At 41.0% G+C, this 16,437-nt stretch overlaps 1 protein-coding gene across 10 annotated transcripts in view; it reads left to right on the top strand.

Moving 5' to 3' along the window:
• Positions 1-16,437, top strand: part of LOC140512539 (ankyrin repeat domain-containing protein 26-like) — a 60,551-nt gene that overhangs the window by 4,154 nt on the left and 39,960 nt on the right. For 8 of the 10 annotated variants that reach the window (XR_011969799.1, XR_011969796.1, XR_011969792.1 and 5 more), the window contains exon 2: positions 5,276-5,536. The exons of the other annotated variants lie outside the window; for them this stretch is intronic. The gene's annotated coding sequence lies outside the window, so the exon portion shown is untranslated. The remainder of the gene's footprint in view (positions 1-5,275; positions 5,537-16,437) is intronic. 10 annotated transcript variants of the gene reach the window in all.

The following is a 16,437-nucleotide window of genomic DNA, read 5'->3' as shown; positions in this document are numbered from 1 at the left end:
GCCGATTGCTTTCTCAAATTGTTACATCCCAATCTTTATTACAAGAAATACGAAAATATAAATGATAAAGTCATGTGATGACAAAATTCATTTCGCGTTTCTCCTCTCCTGGAGCCTAGAATCAAGCAGATGTCTTTCAACAAGTATTTTTATATTCGCCTTTAATCAATGTAACATGTTTCACAAGCACTGAAAGGCAGTAGCATAGACCAATGTGATAAATTAATCTTCTCCGGGACAGCTGAGATTTGTTACTTCCCTTTTCAAATATTTAACTAGCTAAACAATTCGGCTTATATGAATTTATATCCACACAAAATGCCCATCTATGCGTGGTTTTGGATTTTTTAGAGCTGTCTTCCCCAAAGCTGAAATTTAATCAATTTGCCTTTTCCGAGATATGAAATGAACGAGTTAGTTGATTATAAGACAGATAAATACTAGCGCACGGCATGGCTGCTGTCATAGATTCACTGTTCATGTAGTGGGCCAGAAGACACCTCAGAGGGCTTAATCCTCTTGCTTTATTCTAGTCTGATCTTTTGAAAGGGAGTTTCTGGCGATGGGAGTACTGCTTCCTTCAACATTCCCTAATCACCCTTCTCGCAGGGTCTGGGGAGAAGGGGGGAGCAACTACCCCTACATCTCGACATGTCAGTCAAGGCAACCACAGCTTGTGCACTCCCCTATCAAAATTAGAGGTGAGATTCAGGCTTCAGTGGGGCTACGATGAGGCAAACACACATTCTTCCCACACATTTACATACAGCGCTCTAGTTTATGCATTCAGCCCTAAGGAAATCCCACTCACTGACGAGTGTCCACCTGCTTTATAGGGTATCAAACAAAGAAGATGTATTGCCAGCAATAGCCTCCAAGTTTACCTTACATGATCTCTGTATCTCACTGCACAGTCGCAGTGCATAGTTGCAATTTTAGCCTAAGTATTTATATTATTTATTGTATAATGTGGTACAAGTGTGGTGGAGATGTTTTGAACCTTCATCATGAGAACTCATATATAATACCAAGGAATAAGAACTCTAAGTACAGAATTACAGTAATTGCTTCTACGAAATTAGATAGAATGGGATAAAATTACCATACCAAGGACTATATTGGTAATGCTGTCATTAGAATCTTCATAAATGAAGGTGATTGTGTCGTATTCAGGTTTAAAGATTTGTGTTCATTTGGTTCAGTAGATTTGTTTGACCTGGAACATTTATAGTTATCTCTTCCTAATCTTTGAAAATTCTGTTAATCTTTTTATTCTTGTGAATTTCACTCCATGCAATCATACTCTGTCTACCTCTAAGGTACCTGAAAGTGTTACAGTGAATTTCACATTAACTGCTGGCTTATTATCTGCACACCTTGCAGTCGTGATTCTTGGCCGAATCAGAGGAGCTGAAAGAGTTACTTAATGATAGAGATCTCATTTCCTTTGACTTGCCTTTGGAATATGGTATTAAGGAAGAGGACTTTTTTCCTGCTTCTTTTGAGACAGTCCTTGCCAGTGATTTCACATATTAAGATCTGGGTTTTTTTCTGTCTCTCTCTTTTGAGTGAATCAGATTGATTTTGTCTTTTTTTTTTTTAAATCGTCCTCTCACTGCCTGAGTCATGATTCTTTGTCTCTGAATTTAGTTCAGAAGTTCATCTGTCCACTAATGAGTTAAATTTAGAATTCCCATTCTCTTGCAAATCACTTTTCTATTCTGACTGTTAGTTTCAGGCAACACAATAAGATCAATTTTAGTTTAATGAATTCTTTAAACAGATGTCTTCCCTAAGATACAAGTCAATGTCAAACTATTCTTTTTAGTGCTGGAGATTAGACTTGTAATTCCATTGGGATCAGTTAACTCTCTTGACTAGGGCACGTTTAGTACTTTGTGTGAAACTAATGTTTCAGAGAACTGACTGGAAAACGGAAAGGGGAAGTGGTATGTTAATAGTCACAGACACAATATCAAAATCACGGGTGAAACTCCAGCTCAGTCCTACCTCATTCCAGAGTCAGATGTCTATCCACACTGCCTCTCAAACTTCATTTGTCTCTCTCTGATCCCCTGGCTCTTAAACCTTTGTTTATTGATTCCCTGTGTCTATCAAACAAAATGCAAACTGAAAAAATTGTGTAATAAGTTCCATCTTAAAAAAAAAAAGCAACTTACATATCTCCTTACTAAAACCTGTGAATGTTCAGACACTTGTAACTTTAGAAAAGAGATTTCATAGTCTGATGCCAATAAATCGTGACAAAAGAGTAACCATCAGGAAGTCGTAAACGTACATAGTAGTACACGGCTTCATTGGAACTAGGAAGAGAAAGCAACCAGCGATCCCTTTGCTTTCATCAGTTTGGGGTAGGAGGGTATGAGGCCTTCGATCTCCAATGCGAGTTTTTTTTTTCCCTTTTTTCATCCAGATACACGTTTCCCCTCCCCATATTCATTTCCTCAAGAATCCTTCATGGTTTCTGTTCTCTTCATTTCTTTGCAGCTTTTGCTGTACTTTCTTTCATGTTGGCATCTAGCTACATAATCTAAGGATGTTAAAACGAGGTGGCCATAGGAAAAAGTACAAAGTTCAAAAGGAAATTCTCAATTGTTTAGAACAGTAACTCTCCTGCCAGCAAATGTTTACGAGATGAATGATTGTTGGCTACTAAGGATCTTAAAAGTCAAACTCTAAATCAGCCTTATTTCATCCTACTCATCTTTAGACTCACTTTCAAACCCAACGGTTCTATTACTCTGCATATTGACCTCACCTGTGTTACCTCTTTGTGTCCCTTCAGATCATCTCTTGACTGACAATTTCCACTACATCGGTTTGTTGATTGCTTTTAAGTGTGCACTTCTTATAAAGAATATGAACTAATTTTACATAGCACCTACTATTACATACATGAAAATGCAATGCTTCCTAAAGTTCACTCAACTTAGACCGAAGAGTGATTGTTCCTTCAGAACTTATCAAAAAGAGAAATAGAGATCAAGTATTATATAGAAACAAAAAGAATTCTATGTTCAGTTAGCCCAAAGATCCATGATTTCATTGTTCTAGACAGTACTGTAGATGCTGTTTGAGATATATTGAGCCCTAATTCCTCCGAGCCTATATTCTGATTTATGCACAATCTTCTTTATTAATTTCTGCGGGGAGAAAATCATCTCCCTATTCGCAGACGTTAAATGATATCCACACAGAATATACACATACGAACAAACAATGCTCACCTCCAGGTGCATAAGCTGTCCCTGTCTTCTGGAAATTAAAGACGTGTTTCAGTTCTCAGTAGCAATTGAATATTTTCTTCCGAAATCTGCAAATGCGGCCAGCATGAGTGTGCTTTGTTCTGAAAGAGGTCCAACTCAACATAAGTATGCTAGAGTTAAGATTCAATGTGTCCAACTGTGGATGATGACGCAAATAATAGTATTGAATTGTTGACCATGACTCAGGCACGAATACTCCGTGTGGACAATTGAGGTGAATACTACCAAAATGTTCATCCCAGGTTTCCTTGTAGCTATCTCAATTCTGCTTTGTTCACAGAGCAAAAAACCTTCTCTGACTCAGGCACGCGAGGATGACAGGTCCTGTGCCAGTGTGTCCCACGGTATACAGTCAATTTCAAAATTCTTAAGAGAGAATTTCAGAGTGTCCCTTTATTGATTCTTCTAATCCCTCTGTGAACATTTGCCATTTGGAAGTTCTTAATAAAATATACCTTTCGACTACTGTTAATTTTGCATTCACCATGACTCCCCATTAGAGTTGCAGAATTTGTATGATCAGGGGTTCATTTCCAAGTTCAGTACAGCAGCGTATGGAATCTTCTCCTCTCCTGGGAGATGATCTTCAGAATCTTCCAGAGAAAATTCAGATGGAGGCGACTCAGTTCCCTGGCATGGCGCTGGTCTAGTGACCAAGTTTCAGAGGAGCACCATGGTGCATTACCTCATCTCTCCCATAGATTCCTCTGGAGCTTCCCAAGCAATGAACTTGTTCTGCCAATGCGTGGGTCAACCTCCTTCGCAAGGCTATGTTGCTGTGTAAGTTGCAGGAAGAGGAAAACGGAGAAAAAGACTTATCAGCTTTCACACTGAAGATGCCATTGATAATCTGGGAGTCAACAGCTTCCGTAGAGTCTTAGCCTTATTGCAAGACAAAATTGCGAGAGGAGTGAATATAAATTCCTCTAGCACTGAGAGAGTATGAAGGAGGAACGAAATTGGGAAATAATAACTTGAAGGAATACCATGATTGAAGGAAGTGTCAGGGAAAGTTGAAAGCAAACAAAAGTAAATGTGGATAACCTCCTCTGCTGCTTCAATCACTTTCTTACGTCATAGTCCTCTAGTTGCACTTTTGTGTCCTCTATGTATAGAAGTAGTCTTCTCAACTTTTCAAAGGAAACGCTTAAGCTCAATAAACTGCGATTTTCATGCTGAATTGATTGTGGGTATTGAAAGTGAAAAGATTAATCTATAGCAAGTTAAATTAGTGAATTAAAAGCAATCTTGTCATGTGACTAAAGTAGCTGGAATGTGACAATATTATTGCCACTAAACATAGAGCAAATGGGAGGTCGTTACAGAAAATAATGTCAGTGAACGGATGGTAACTGTGAGTATTTTCCGTGAGAAAGTGTTTGAACATGGTGGATAGAGAGCTCTCCTCAAAGTCACAGAGACACAGATTGAAGTATCATCTCTGACACAGCCTGGCTAGGTGATCCTCGGCGAGTTGCTTCATGTCTTTGTGCTCTGGGACACTCTGTAACACCATATGAGGCAGAAAGCGTGCCAACTCCCACCACTAAAGGGGAGTTTTCTCACCTGATATTTCGCTGTTAGTGAAGCACAGGTTGCACATTGTTGGTGAAGAACCTATTTCCTAACACTAAAGAATTGGAGAAGTCAAATGTGCATGGTATTTTTAAAAGGGTATCTCGAGAGAAAAGTCTTTCCTGCAGCATCTTCCTAAGTAATTCTTTGGGACTCCTCATGGAGATAAATCTTCATGAGGAAGTAAGAGCTGGATATCCGAGAATGAGACGATTGGCTGAAACCAAGAAAGAAACCGTTGGTGGGATTATTTTTCCACACGTGACACAAGAGATAAAATAGATGATGTGTACATTAACAAGATCAAGTCATAAAGTTAGGTAGTCATTTGAGTGACATGTCATGAGAAATTTCAATCCTATGTCAGGTGGATAAAAGTGATATACAATTTAGCTCCACTATTTCCCTTTCAGACGAATCGACCATCAGTTCTCGGAAAAAGGACAGTTACAGATGTCCTAAAGATGTGACCATGAACTTGAATCATCCTGTCCAGTCACTGCCAGTGACCAAAAGCCTGTCACGATCAACACGCGCTAGAACGAATCCTGCCCAACGTGAAGAAGGAGCTGGAGCTGGAAGTGGCCCTGAGAACGCATATGCGGCTGCGATTCCAGAAGCAAAACCCGTCCCTCAGAGGCACGGTGAAGGACAGCTCCCTCCACAAACAGAAGGTAAAGAAGCTCATGGAGAAGCCTCTGCAGTTGGCATTATGAATTTTGCGTGGGTCGCTGCTTTTCTCAAGTTGTCACATTGCAGTCTTTATTGCAATAGATAAGAAAGAATCAATGACAAATCATGCGATGGCAAAATTCATGCTTATTGCTCGTCTCATGCAGCCTACAATCAAGCAGTCTTTTGGGACAGGTATTTTGTTTTCGCCCTTAATCAGCGGGACATATTCCACAAGCACTGACCACTGTCATAAATAAGTCTTCTCCTGGATAACCGTGATTTCTTACTTGCCTTCTAAAGTATTTAACAAGTGAAAGAATTCGGCTTCTAGCAATGAATATTCACACCAAATATCCATCTGAGATAGTTGTTCTCCCTTTTTGGATTTTTACGGTTCTCTTCCCCAAAGCTTAATGTTAATCAATTTGCCTTTTCCTAGATGATGCAAACATCTAGTGTGTTGAGTGCAAGACTGATAAATACTTGCATAGAGATGGGTGCTTGCATTGCTTCACTGTTGATCTGTTGTTACAGGGAGACACAACAGAGTGCTTAATCCCCTAACGTTATTGTAGTGCAGTGTTTTCAAAGCGAGTTGCTGGCCATTGTAGCTTTCTACAACATTCCCTAATCACCGTTGGTTAAGCGTGTTAGGGAAACGGCAGGGAAGCACGCTGTGTCAGTCAAGACAGTCACAGTGTGGAACTCCCAGATGCAAATTAGACGTGAGGTCCAAGCCGCAATGAGGTTTGGATAAGGAACACCCACATTCTTCCCACACATGCAGATACCCACACAGACACAGACACACACACACACACACACACACACACACACACACAGAGCATTCTTGTTTGTGTATTCAACCATAAGGCTTCCCCAGTGAAGGATGAGTGCCCACCTGCTGTATAGGACACCCAAGAAAAAGGTAAGTTGCCAGCAATAGCTTCCAGGTTTGTTTGACATGATCCCTGTGTCTCCCTGCATAGTCTCAATTCCTTAACCCAAGTGTTTTCATTATTTATGGCATAATGGGGTTGTGTTTTTCCTTCCTTGCCGAAGACCCCCATGGCATCAGAGAAATGACCACATGACTTGCCCTTGACTTTGTGTTGAGTGAGAGAGGGCTGATTGGGGTAGGTTTAGCGTGGTGCAGATATTTTGAACTTTAATCATGACAACTCGTATCCAACACTAAGGAATGGAAACTCTAAGTACAGAATCACAGTAATTGCTGCCATGAAATTAGATAGAATGGAGTACATTTGTCCTACCGGGGAATATCTTTGTAATGCTGTCCTTAGAAACTGCAGAAATGATGATCATCGTGTCATATTCAGGTTTCAATGTTTCAGTTGATTGTGTTGCAATACAAGTTGTTGACCTGGGGCATATGCACTTATCTCCTCCTCATCTAGAGAAGTTCTGTCAGTCTTTTCATTCTTGTGCATTTCACTGCATGCAACCATATTCTTGTCTACGTCTGAGTCAACTGACACTTTTACAGTGAATTCCACATGAAGTGCTGGTGTATTCTCTGCATCACTTGCTGTCGTGTTTCTTGGCTTAATCCGAGTAGCTGAGAGAGTTACTTAGTGATTCAGATCGCATTTTTTTGACTTCGCCTTGCAGTATGGCATCAAGGAAGAGGACTTTTTTCCTACTTCTTTTGAGATGGTCCTTCTTAGTGGTTTCCATTTTAAGAGTTAGGTTTTGTTCCCTCTCTCTTTTGAGACCATCAGATTGATTTTGTCATTTCCGAAGGAAAAAGAATCCTGGCACTTCCTCAGACCTGATTCTTTGTCTGTGAATTTAGTTCAGAATTCATGTGTCCTGTAATGAGTTAAATTGAGAAATGACGTTCTCTTGTAAATACGTTTCTATCCTGGTGGTTACATTGAGAAAACCCGATAAGATCCCTTTCATTAGAACGAACTTGTTCTGCAGATGACATGCTATGGTGCAAGTCCATATCCCACAGTTCCTTTTAGTGCCAGAGATTAGACTTGTAAGCCACTGGGAGCAATTCCTTCCCTTGACCAGGGCAGGTTAGTACTTTCTGTGAAAGGAAGGTTTCAGAGAACTGACGAGAGCACTGAAAGCAGAAGTGATTTGGTAAGAGTCACCCCAGCAATATCCAAAGCACGGCTGAGACTCCCCATCAAGCCTTGCTTGTTTCGGAGTCAGATGTCCCTCCACACTGCCTCTCGAACTTCATTCGTCTCTCTCTCTGATCTCCTGGCTGCTGAAGCCTTTGCCTATTGATTCTCTATGTCTACGAAATAAAACGCAAACTGAAGAAAATGTGCAATGACCTTCTTCTTTCCCAAAATCGTACAAGTCTCCTTCCTAAAACCTCTGAATTTTCAGACCCTTGAATGATTAGAAAGATTTCATTGCGTGAGGCTAAAAAATCATGAGCAAAGAGCAGCCATCAAGAAGTCCTAAACGACCACAGGAGTAAGTGCCTTCATTGAAACCAGGAAGAGAAAGGAAGCAGCGATCCCTTGGCTTTCATCAATTTGACGGTGGAGATGATGAGGGCCTCCCTCTCTAATTCGAATTTTCTTTATTTTTTTCATCCAGATACAAGTTTCCCTTCCCCATATTCATTTCCCCACGAGGCGTGGATGGTGTCTCTTCTCGTCATTCTAAGCAGCTTGTGGCTTGCTTTCCTGCACGTTGGCATCGAGTTACATAGTGCAAGGATGTTTTAATTAGGTGACCATAGGATGACATAGAAAGTTCAAAAAGAAATTCCCTGTTGTTCAGCAGAGTAACTCACGTGCTTGTAAATGTTTCAGACGGGAAGACGTCTTGACTACTCAGGACTTTGACAGTCAAACCCTAACCAGCCTTACTTAATCCTGCTCATCTTCACACTCGTCTTCAAACCAAACAGATACATCAGTTAGTCTGCACAACTTGCTGCCCGGTGTTCCCTCTTTCTATCCCTTCAGGTGATCTCTTGAACTCTCTCTTCCTTCAGAAACTGTGCGTGGTGTAAGCTCCGGGACTATTTCCTGCATTTTACTAGTCTTCCTGACAATTATGTCTCATTATACCCATTGGTTGGTTGCTTTGGAATGGATACTTGTTATAAAGAATGTGAGTTAATATTCCAGAGCACAGGGGGGGCGGAGCCAAGATGGCGAAGTAGAAAGACGCACATACACATAGCTCCGAACCCACAAACCACAGAACGGCTAGAGGGGACCAACCCACGGTGAATTCTGCACCCAGAGACCACGGAATATTGGAGCGAGGGAGATTTCTGTTCCGGAGAGACCTGCAAACCTCTCGCAAACGGTCCGTCGCGCTGCAGACTTGGAGTGCAGCCCAGACCTGTGGCAGCCGTGGCTCCGAGAGGTACAGATCCGAGAAGGCTCCAGAGACGGGATCTCCAGTGGCGGCACAAGCCCCCCCACCCACAGGTGACTGACGGGGGTAGGTGAGAGAGTCTCTTTGGTGGGTCGAGAGGGGAGTGGGGTGCCCCCATGGCTCGGGCCCCCCCAGGAGATAGAAGCTGAGAGGCGGCTGCAGACAAGGGCTCCCGAAACGGGCGGGAGCCTGGATCCATTGCGGAAGGTCTGTGCATAAACCCCCTGAGGGAACTGAGCCTGAGAGGCGGTCCTGTCCTGCCCTGACCATCTGAACTTAATTGTCACACTGAAAAGCAGCCCTGCCCCTGCCAAAAACCCTAAGGTGGGAAGCAGCATTTGAATCTCAGTCCCCAAACACTGGCTGGGAGGACCAGGAGGCGAGGTGGGTGTGAGGAGAACATTCAGAGGTCAGGTCACTGGTTGGGGAGAATGCCCAGAAAAGGGAAAAGAGATAAAACTATTGAAGGGTACTTTCTCGGAGAAAAGACACTTCCTCCCTTCCTTTCTGATGGGGAGGAACAATGCTTGCCATCAGGCAAAGACACAGAAATCGAGGATTCTGTGCCCCAGCCCACCCAATGGGCTCGGGCCATGGAAGAGCTCAAGAGGAATTTTGAAAATCAAGTTAGAGAGGTGGAGGAAAGACTGGGAAGAGAAATGAGAGGAATGAGGGAGAAGCATGAAAAGCAGATCAGCTCCCTGCTAAAGGAGAACCAAAAAAATCTTGAAGAAATTGGCACCTTGAGAACTAGCCTAAGTCAGTTGGCAAGGGAGGTGCAAGGGGCCAATGAGGAGAAGAATGCGTTCAAAAGCAGAATTAACCAAATGGAAAAGGTGATTCAAAAGCTCACTGAAGAAAATAGATCTTTCAAAACTGGAATGGTACAGATGGACGCTAAGGACTTTATGAGAAAGACAGATATCTCAGAACAAACCGCGCAGATTCGAAAAATGGAAGATAATGTGAAATATCTTATTGGAAAAACAACTGACCTGGAAAATAGAATTAGGAAAGACAATGTAAAAATTCTGGGACTACCTGAAAACCATGATCAAAAGAAGAGCCTAGACATCATCTTCCATGAAATTATTAAGGAAAACTGCCCTGAGATTCTAGAACCAGAGGGCAAAATAAATATTCAAGGAATCTGCAGAACACCACATGAAAGAGATCCAAAAAGAGAAACTCCTAGGAGCATTGTGGCCAAATTCCAGAATTCCCAAGTGAAAGAGAAAATATTGCAAGCAGCTAGAAAGAAACAATTCAAGTATTGTGGAAATACAATCAGGATAACACAAGATCTAGCACCCTCTACATTAAGGGATCGAAGGGAATGGAATAGGATATTCCAGAAGTCAAAGGAACTGGGACTAAAACCAAGAATCACCGACCCAGCAAAACTGAGTATAATACTTCAGGAGAAAAAATGGTCTTTCAATGAAATAGTGGATTTTCAAATTTTCCTGATGAAAAGACCAGAGCTGGAAAGAAAATTTGACTTTCTAACACAAGAATGAAGAGAACCATGAAAAGGTTAACAGCAAAGAGAAGTCATAAGGGACTTACTAAAGTTGAACTGTTTACAGTCCTACATGGAAAGACAATATTTGTAACTCTTGAAACATTTCAGTATCTGGATACTGGGTGGGAATACACACACACGCACATGCACACACGCACACATACATAGAGACAGTGCACAGAGTGAATTGAAGAGGATGGGATCATATCTTAGAAAAAAATGAAATCAAGCAGTGAGAGAGAAATATTGGGAGGAGAAAGGGAGAAGTTGTATGGGGCAAATTATCTCTCATAAAAGAGGCAAGCAAAAGACTTTTAGTGGTGGGATAAAGAGGGGAGGCAAGAGAAAAACATGAGGTCTACTCTCATCACATTCCACTAAAGGAAAGAATATAATGCACACTCATTTTGATAGGAAAACCTATCTCATAATACAGGAGAGTGGGCGACAGGGGCACAAGCAGGGTGGGGGGGAGGATGGAGGGGAGGGCATGGGGAGGAGAATGCAATACGAGGTCGACACTCATGGGGAGGGAAAGGACCATAAGAAAATAGAAGTAATGGGGGACAGGATAGGATGGAGGGAAATATAGTTAGTCCTATACAACACAACTAGTATGGAAATCATTTGCAAAACTAAACAGATTTGGCCTATATTGAATTGCTTGTCTTCCAAGGGGAAGGGGTGGAGAGGGAGGGAGCTAAAGAAGTTGGAACTCAAAGTGTTAGGACCAAATGTAATGTTCTTACCACTGGATAACAAGAAATACAGGTTAAGGGGTCAAGAAAGCTATCTGGCCCTACAGGACAAAAGAGAAGACGGAGACAACGGCAGGGAGGGAGGATAGAGGAGAGAGCAGATTGGTCACAGGGGCAATTAGAATGCTTGGGTTTGGGGGGGGGAGGGGAGAAAAGGGGAGAAAATTTGTAACCCAAAATTTTGTGAAAATAAATGTTAAAAGTTAAATAAAAAAATAAAAATAAATATTCCAGAGCACACATGACTACACGCATGAATATGCAATCCTTCCCAAGTTTACAAAAGGAGACACAAGGGTCCTTGTTCCTTAGGAACTCCTGAGAAAGAGAAATAGAGATTAAACAGTAGGCAGAACGAATTATATGTTCATTGAGCCCAAGGAACCATGATTTCATTGTTCTGGATGCTGCTGTGGATGTTGTGGAAACTGAGAGAGATTGAGCCCTCATTGCCCTCTGCCTATGTTCTGAGTTCCATATAGTCTGCTGTATTCATTTCTGCCGGGGGAAAGTCCTCTGCCTATGGCCAGGTTTGGAATGATATCCACACAGAATATGCACATACGAACAAATATTGCTCAGCTGTAGCTGCAGAAGCTATCCCTCTCTCCTGGAAAATCAAGATGTGATCCAGTTGTCACCAGCAATTGAGTGTCTCTCTCTTCAGTCTGCCAAGGCTGCCAGCGTGCGTGTCCTTTGCTCCCAAAGAGGACCAATGTGGCGTAACTACGCCAGAGTCAAGATTCCACGTGTCCGACTGTGGAGGATCACACCAACGGTTCCTTTTGATTGTCCACCACACACAGGCACTATTACGGAGTGTGCATAGTTGAGTTCGGTACTCCCAGTATGAGCATCCCACTGTTCCTTGCTGCTGTCTCAATTGTGCTTTGTTCACAGAGCACAAAACCTTCTGTGATGTGGGCAGGCGACGATGAATGCTCGTGTGTCAGTGTATCCCAGGACACACATTCAATTCCAAAATTCTTAAGAGAGCACTGGAGAGTGTCCCTTTATGGATTCTTCGAACCCCCATGTGAATACTTCCCTTCTGGAGTTCCTCGTAAAATGGCTTTTATGGTAGCGCAAACTTGAGATTCAACATCACCATCCCAAATGGAGTTGGAGAGGTTGAATACTTGGCAGTTTAGTTCTGAGTAAGGACCACAAGGCCTGGAACCTTAACCTACCTTGCCTGATGATCTTCAGTACCTTAATAAGAAAATTCAGATGGAAGCGACTCAGTTCCCTGGCATGGCGCTGGTCTAGTGACCAGGTTTCAGAGGCACAACACGGTTCATTACCTCTTCTCTCCCACAGTTTTCTTTGGATCCAAGCAATGAGCTTGTTCTGTCAATATGTGGGTCAATCTGCTAAAGAAGGCTATGTTGCTGTGTACGCTGAAAAAGAGAAAGACAGAGAAAAAGACTATCAGCTTCAGCCGTGAAAATGCCATTGACAATTTGGGAGTCAACAGCTTCAGTAGAGCCTTAGCCTTGTTCCAAATACAGTTGTGAGAGGAGTGAATATAAATAGCTCTACCATTGAGAGAATATAAAGGAGAAATGTATTGGGCAATAATACCTTGAAGGAATGCCTTGATTGAATGCCATGTCAGAGAAAGTTTTTAGCCACAGAAAGTAAATGTGGATTCCCTAGTCTGCTGCTTCTATTGCTTTCCTCCATCGTAGTCCTTTAGTTGCACTTTTGAGGCCTAGTGTAGAAATAATCTTATTATATTTTAAAAGGAAATGATTAAGCTCAATAAACTGTTATTTTCACGCTGAATTGATTGTGGGTGTTGAAAGTTAAAATATCAGTGTATAAAACATTAGACTATTGAATAAACATCAATCTTGCCATGTAATTAAAATAGTTCAAATATTACAATATCATTGTGACTATACATAGAGCAAATGGGAGGTCGTTACAGAAAATAAAGTAAGTGAACGGATGCTACCTTTGAGTATTTTCTGTGAGAAAGTGTTTGAACATGGTGAATAGAGAGCTCTCCTCAATGTCATAGAGACATAGATTGAAATATCTTCTCTGGCACATCTTGGCTAGGTAATCCTCGGCACATTGCTTCACCTCTTTAGGACACCCTTTAAGACTATGTGTGGCAGAGACCGTGCCAAACTCCATTATTAAAGAGGAATTTTCTCACCTGATATTTCGCTGTTAGTGAAGCACAGGTTGGACATTGTTAGTTAAGAATCTGTTTCCGAACAGTAAAGAATTGAAGTCAAATGTGCATTGTATTTTTAAAAGCCTATTGCAAAAGAAAAGGCATTTCTCAAGCATCTTATGAAGAAATCCTTTGGGACTACTCATGGAGATAAATCTTCATGAGGAAGTAAGAGCTGGATATCCAAGAAAGAGACGACATGCTGAAAACATGAAAGAAACAATTACTGGGATTTTTTTTCTCACGTGACACAAAAGATAAAACCGATTATGTGTAAATTAACAAAATCAAATCATAATGCTCGGCAGTAAATTTGAGTCACATGTCATGACACATTCAAGTCTTATATCAGATGGATAAATTCATGTACTATTTAACTCCACTATTTCCTTTTTAAATGAATCTACCATTAGTTGTCAAGAAAAGGACAGTTACAGACGTCCTCAAGATGTCACTGTAAACCTGAATCATCCCGTCCAGTCACTGCCAGTGACCAAAAGCCTGTCAGGATCCATACGCACTGGATTGAGGCCTCTTCAAAGTGAAGAAGGAGCTGGAACTGGAAGTGGCCCTAAGAACGCATTCAGGGCTGTGATTCCAGAAGCAAAACCCGTAGCTCAAATTCCCGGGGAACGACAGCTCCCTCAAAAAACTGAAGGTAAAGAAACTAAAGGAGAAATCTCAGCACTTCACATTATGATTTTTCCGTGGATCACTTGCTTTCTCAGATTGTTACATTCCAGTCTTTATTACAATATACAAGAAAGAATAAGTGATAAATCTTGCGATGAGAAAATTCATGCTTATTTCTCCTCTCGTGCAGCCTAGAATCAAGCAGATGTTTTTGGACAGGTATTTTCTTTCCTCTCTTACTCAGTGTAACGTATTCCACAAGCAGTGAGCATTGTCATAAATGTCTTCTCCAGGGTAAAAACTGTCATTTCCTACTTGCCTTTTTAAGTATTTAACAAGGTGAACAATTCGCCCTATATGAATTAATTTTTGCGCAAAATGTCCATCTCTGCGTAGTTTTTCTCTGATTTTGAATTCTTAGAGCTTGCTCTCCCAAAACTTCAGTTTAACCAATTTACCTTTTCCTCGATATAAAATGAACTAATTTGTTGAGCATAAGAGTGATAAATACTAGCATACAGAATGGCTGTTTGCATAACCTCTTTTTTTTTTGATTTGGTTTAAAATTCCATCACGTCAAAGGGCTTAATACTCTGACTTTCTTCTGGATTTATATTTTCAAAGGGACTTCCTGGCATGGGAGCACCCCTTCCTACAACATTCCTTAATCACCCTTGTCCACGGGCCTGTGTAAAATGGAGCTGAACGACTCTAACAACTTGCTGTGTCAGTCAAGACAGCCACAATTTTGAACTCTAGAATCAAAATTAGAGCCGAGATCCAATCTCCATTGGGCTCGAGTGAGGCAAACATACATTCTTCACACACACACACACACACACACACACACACACACGTACACATACACGTACACGTACACATGCACAGCATTCTAGTTAGTGCATTCAACCCTGAGGATTCCCCACTCACTGATGAGTGCCCACCTGCTTTACAGGGCATCAAACAAAAAAAAAAGTGTTTAGCCAGGAATAGCTTCCAGGTTTACTTTACATGATCCCTGTGTATTATTGCACAGTCTAAAACATTATAGCCTTAGCGTTTATTTTTTTTTTTATTTTATGATGTTGTTTTGTTTGTCCACCATTGGTGAAGAACACCATGCCATCAGAGAAATGATGACATGACTTCCACTTGACTTTGAAATGAGAGAGGGCTGATATGATTAGGTTTAGTGTGGTGGCAATATTTTAAACCTTAATCATGAGAACTCATATCTAATACCAAGGAATGAAAATTCTAAGTACAAAATCTGAGTAATTGCTTCTATGAAATTAGATGAAATGGAATATATTTATCGTACCAGGGAATATCTTTGTAATATTGTCCTTAAAACCTCCATAAATGATGATCATTGTGTCATATTCGGATTTCAGTGTTTCTGTTGGTTGTATTTCCATGGATTTGTTTGACCTGGGGCATATGGAGTTATTTCTTCCTAATCTTTGGAAGCTCTTTTAATCTGTTTAATCTTGTGAATTTCCCTTCATGCAATCATACTTTTGTCTACCTCTAAGGCAAGTGACAGTTTTACAGTGAATTTCACATGAACTGTTGGTGTGTTATCTGCATATCTTCTTGTCTTATTTCTTGGCCTAATCAGAGTAGCTTAAAGAGTTGCTTAGTGATTTATATCTCATTTAGGTTGACGTCCTTTTGCAACATGATATCAAGGAAGACGACTTTTTTCCCACTTCTTTTGAGATGGTCCTTCCCAGTGGTTTCACATATTTAGAGTTAGGATTTGTTCTCTCTGTCTTTGGAGATAATCAGATTGATTCTGCCATTTAAAAAGAAAAAAAAAATTATCCTGGCACTGTCTTAGTCCTGATTCTTTGTCTCTGAAATTTTTTCAGGAATTCATGTGTCATGTAATGAAGTATATTTACAAAGTCCATTCTCTTGTAAATCTCTTTTCTCTTCTGGTGGGTATTTTCAGGAAACGCAATAAGATCAATTTCAGTTTAATGAGTTTGCTATGAAGAAGTCTTCCTTATGGCACCAGTCCGTATCACACAATTTTTTTAGTGCTGGAGATTAGACATGTAATCCTCTGGGCTCCATTAACTTCCTTCACCAGGACAGGTTAGTACTTTCTGTCAAACTAAGGTTGCACTGAAACCAGAAGTGGTTTGTTAAGAGTCACACAGGCAATATCAAAATCACGGGTGAGACTCCACCTCACGCCTTCCTTATTCTGGAGTGACATGTCTATCCACATTGCCTCTCAAACTGCAATCGTCTCTCTCTGATCCTCTGGCTCTGAAACCTTTGCTTATTGATTCCCTACGTCTATCAAATTAAACGTAAACTGAAGAAAATAGGTAATAAACTCCATCTTTCAAATCAACTTACATGTCTCCTTGCTAAAACGTGGGAATATTTAGAAACTTTAGA

Source organism: Notamacropus eugenii, chromosome 6, assembly GCF_028372415.1.
Source record: "Notamacropus eugenii isolate mMacEug1 chromosome 6, mMacEug1.pri_v2, whole genome shotgun sequence".
Classification (NCBI taxonomy): Eukaryota; Metazoa; Chordata; class Mammalia; order Diprotodontia; family Macropodidae; genus Notamacropus; species Notamacropus eugenii.
The sequence above is the reverse complement of the archived record's forward strand: the minus strand, read 5'-3'. Positions and strand labels throughout refer to the sequence as shown.